We start from the raw sequence: 5,339 nt of genomic DNA on the forward strand, positions 1-5,339 counted from the left end.
TCTCCCTCCTATAGCCACTAGAAGCCGCAGCCCGGCCGGGCAGGCCGCGGGCTGCCGTCCCCGAGCCGAGCTCGCCAGCGATCCCCTCTGGATCGTTCCGGCAGCTCCTGCCACTCCCAAGCCAAGGCGACCCCGCCAGAGCCTCCGCCTCTCCTCCGTGAAGCTAACGCGCCTAGCTAGAGCCCCTGGAGCCGCCCCAAGCCGCCGTCTTCTTCAACTCTGGCGACCTCCGCCTTCTGTTGCCGCTGGAGAGGACAAATCCGACGTTGTCTGGCCACCGTTAGCCACGCTACGGGTACGGGCAGGTGCGCAAGAACCTTCTCCGTCGATCCCTCCCTCTCGTTTGCCTCCAAGCAGTCTCATCGCCGGCGTGAGCTCCGGCGAATCGCCCTTCCCCTCTGTTTCCTCTCCCCTCCCTCTGACCTGACTAGCGGGGCCCGCTAGTCAGCCACTCACTACGCGCACGAAGCGGTATGAGTAGTGGCGCCCTGGGAGAATACGCCTTTGACGTCACCCCCCTCTGTTTTTCTTTTTCAAATTCATTTAAATTCCAGGAGATTTCAAATGGCCATAACTTTTATTCTACAAGTCCAAATGCAGTGATTCTTTTTGCATCGTGTTCTGTGTCCAAAAATCTAACAACACCCAAAAGATGGGATTTTTCCTTGCTGTCTAGATTTTCTGGCAATTTTCAGAAGGTTTCTTGACATTTTCATTTGTGGTTTTTGAATATTTTCAGAGGAACCAGCTTGTCTTGAGGATCACCAGGAGCTTTATGAACCTCATCAGTGCTAAGGCAAGCCACAATAACATTTTCATGGTGCCACTTCAATATTTATGATTTTCATACTTGAACTTATGAATATTGATGCATTTAAATTAGTTATATAATAAATATATTCTGTTATATGCTTGTTATGTTAAAATACTTGAACTTCAGAATGTTTGAAGTAAATATTGTTGGCTAGATGAGGAGAACTTAGTTGCAAGTGTTATATAAATAATATGGTCATAGAATTTGATGAGTAATTTAAATATTATTTTTGCATGTGGTATAATGAGGATAATGCTAGAAATAGTTCTGGTATGAGTAAAGAGAGGTTTTAACCAGAATAGTAGCATGAGTTTATGCTGGCTCCGTAGGAGCGTGGTTGGTGCAGTCTTTGCACGTTTATGTGATGCATATGTTAAGTGATGCATGGTATGGCAGTATGACACCGGTTATTTTCTTTTCACATTAAGTTGAACCTGACTAATAATTCAACTTGAACATGTTGTTGACCAGGTCGTGGTGCCGCTGAAACGATTCTTTCCCAGTGCAACCACATTTGCCGGTATGGGATGGCCTTAATGCGCTTCATTGTCGTGCCTCTAGTTTGTACCTCAATTTAGGGAAGGTTATGGGCGTGATGTACCCTGGCCCGGTAGGCAAGCATAACCTTGTGAGCCCATTGTTAATTTAATTTTGGTACCGGATCCCAGTGAGGATCGTGGCCATGACGGTGGTCGAGGTGTCTGGAGGTAGACACGGGGCCACCCAGGACTAGCCTGGTGGGGTCTAAGTCGGAAGGGCCGGGAGAGTGTCATGACAGTGAAATGGTTTCCTCGGAATGTTTTTGGTCCAGCCGAATGGGAATGTGAGGCCATGGGTTCCGTAGTGTGGGTACAGTGTACTAACCTCTACAGAGTGTTTTTAATCTATCGATAGCCGAGTCCACGGATACGGACACACTCGAAAGTAAGGTACACCATGGGTCAACACTTAATAAATATGCACACTAAATTGCACTAAGGATGGCAGTGAGGTCATTGTGTTGAGTTGGACATGGGTTGTCGGGTTGTGATCGCCGTAAGGATCACGGGCCACGAGTTGGTCGGGTTGTGATCGCCGTAAGGATCACGGGCCATGAGATGGTCGGGTTGTGATCGCCGTAAGGATCATGAGTATGTTTTGGTAATATTATGTTTGTTGGTCACACCTGGTAAGCAAGTCAGGAGAATGAGTACCCGTTGAGCATTGTCACAGCATGTTGGATATATAGTTGCATAGTTGATTAAATTGGATAAATACCATAATATTGTCTATCATCTTGTTTATGCTTATTGTGAGCTTGCAAGTACATTCAATGTACTAACCTGGCGTGGCATGCCAGATTTCAGGAAAGTCCCGTTGGAAAGGAGTGTTGTCCGAGTCTAGATCGTGTCCACGTCGGTGTCCTTGTGCTATGGAGTCCCGCTACGACGTTGTTCCGCTGCCGAGTAGTTGTCATGATCGAGGCCCCTTTATGTTCACTAAATAATGTACATATTGTTCAGCTGTACCGTGTGTGCCGCTTGGCCTCGCTAACCGTTGTAATATGAACTATGTTCCGCTAGCATGAATAAAGCGGTTGTTTTCTGTACCATGTTGTTGTGTGTTGCCAGAAGACAAGGTCTCTGGGCTGGCAATGCAAGGTAAACCGGTCGCTCTGAGCCGGGGTGCCACAACCGCGCCCCCGCTCTTGCGGTGTGACCAACTAGATGGTAGGGTGGTGCGACGAAGGTGCTCGAGGGCCAGCGGCTTGGTTGACCCATCCTGGGGGTAGTGCATGCTCTACGACAGCACTTGCGGTGGGAGTGATCGGAAGGCGGTGGTTCGCCCCAGTCTGAGCGCCATTACTGTGGCTGTGATCGTCGGCGGGCGAAATTTGGCGCAGACAGAGTAACCCCTTCGCCCGAGACTTGTGGAGCACGGCCGTCAGGGTGTTGATGATACTACTCTCCTCCGGTGCCTCCTGCTCCTGCGTCGGTCGCTCGGGAAGTGGTGGCGGTGCCGCCTGCTCCGAGCACATCCCCAACGGCATCTGCTTCCTCGCGCATCTCCGCGTCCCCTGCAGCGTTGGAGGCCACGGGCGGCGGAGCCTTTGAGGTGGGTGGATGAGCTAAGGAGTCAGGAGGATCAATAAGGAAATCCAATTTCGGTAATCCGAATCCCATATAGGTCTTTTTTTTCATACTCGACCAGCCTTAGGTTGGGGATAATGAATTTTTCGAATCTTATTGGGAGATACTTTGCTCCGAGTCCGACTGGGACGGAATGGAGGACCCAGGCCCTTCAATGCCTCCCTCTGGATCCACTAACTCGGAAGAGCTATTCAAAGCTTTTCTGGCTGGCTGTGAGGACGCCTCTGCATCCCGGAGCAGACCGCTCCCCCGAAAGCTGTGGTTAGTCAAGAGCGGCATCCGAATCCCACTCCAATGCCTGGAGTGGCTACGAAAGCAGAACATAACCCTCCTTCTTTTGATTGGGAGGGACGACCTCTCTCTTTGAGAGGAAAGTTCCCTACAAAAGGCCCATGCCTGTCATGCCCAGATTTTGGACACATTGCGTGATATTACTCTGAAGAACGGAGAGGAGCTCCTTGAAGAAGACAATCGCACCATGCTTGATTTCATGCTGAGCCGACTCTAGTCCAACATCAATCCCCGGGCGCTGAAGGAGCTCCTGAACAGACTCGAAAACGGTCAGGCACGATCTCAAACTTCTAGGGCGGCAAGGAGATTCCTCGATGAGGAGTTGTGAGACTATAGTACTTACTATGCATAGGACTACAAATGTGAAAAGATAGGATGTATTCCAATGAAATGCCTTGGATGTGATGTGATCGGCAAGACAAAGATGGAATTCCTTTGGTATAAGGAAGGAAATCAAACACGTTGTTTGAGAAGGAAAATGGGTAACTAGAGAAAAAATCAAAATAGTCTCTCCCTGGACTCTACACAGGACTTCTTTCTAAGCCTCACATAATTTGAATTTCTATGACATTCCATGTTTCCGAAACGGATCCTATAAAATATTTCACTTTTTCTATGATCATCTCTATTTTAGGTATTCGAGGAATCCTCCTTAATAGACGAAATATTCTTATTATGTCAATGCCAATTGAATCAATGTTATTAGCTCTCAATTTGAACTTTTTGGTATTTTCCGTTTCTTTGGATGATATGATGCGTCAATCATTTGCTTCATTAGTTCCAACAGTGACAGCTGCGGAATCTGCTATTGGATTAGCCATTTTCGTTATTACTTTTCGAGTTCGAGGGACTATTGTTGTCGAATCTATAAATTGCATTCAAGGTTAAACATAACTACAGGAGAGTTACCAAATACAAAGTTCTGTTCTCCTTTTGTTCTCTTCTTTCTTTTCTTTTTGCCTGAGTCACACATCAAATAGCTTTGATTTGCATTATTCGTTGGAACATATAAAAATCAATATCAAAATCAATAAGATGAAAGATGTACAATCCAATTTCTCGATTCAATAGAACCCCAAAGAGGTGCATGTAGTACCCGAATAAGAATAGGATAGATATGTCAAAAGCAGGTCTGATTACACCTATTCCTAATCCTAAATAGAATTGAAGGACATAGGGATTTCTATGTAAACAAAGTATCCTATTTCCATAGGCTCGAATGACCCCTTCTCATAATAAGAATGTGCACGGTGTTGGGGAACGTTGCAGAAAATTAAAAAAATTTCCTACGGTTTCACCAAGATCCATCTATGAGTTCATCTAAGCAACGAGTCATGGGAGATGCATCTACATACCACTTTGTAGATCGCGAGCGGAAGCGTTCAAAAGAACGGGGTTGAAGTAGTCGTTCTCGTCGTGATCCTATCACCGGAGATCCTAGCGCCGAACGGACGGCACCTCCGCATTCAACACACGTACGGAGCGGATGACGTCTCCTCCTTCTTGATCCAGCAAGGGGGAAGGAGAGGTTGATGATGATGGCTCCAGCAGCAGCACAACGGCGTGGTGGTGGTGGAAGAGCAGCAGTCCGGCAGGGCTTCGCCAAGCACGTGACGGAGGAGGAAGAGGTGTAGCAGGGGGTGGGAGGCGCCAGAACTTCAGGGTGCGGCTGCCCCCTCCCCCCTCCCTTTATATAGGCCCCCAGGGGGGGCACCGGCCCTGGGAGATCCAATCTCCCAAGGGGGGCGTCGGCCAAGGGGGTGGAGTACCCCCAAGGCAAGTGGGGCGCCCCCCCCCCCACCCTAGGGTTTCAACCCTAGGCGCAGGGGGTGGGCCAAGGGGGGCGCACCAGCCCACTATGGGCTGGTTCCCCTCCCCACTTCAGCCCTTGGGGCCCTCCGGGATGGGTGGCCCCACCCGGTGGACCCCCGGGACCCTTTCGGTGGTCCCGGTACAATACCGGGTGACCCCGAAACTTTCCCGATGGCCGAAATATCACTTCCTATATATAATTCTTCACCTCCGGACCATTCCGGAACTCCTCGTGACGTCCGGGATCTCATCCGGGACTCCAAACAACATTCGGTATGCTGCATACTCATATT

Source organism: Triticum dicoccoides, chromosome 6B (assembly GCF_002162155.2).
Source record: "Triticum dicoccoides isolate Atlit2015 ecotype Zavitan chromosome 6B, WEW_v2.0, whole genome shotgun sequence".
Classification (NCBI taxonomy): domain Eukaryota; kingdom Viridiplantae; phylum Streptophyta; class Magnoliopsida; order Poales; family Poaceae; genus Triticum; species Triticum dicoccoides.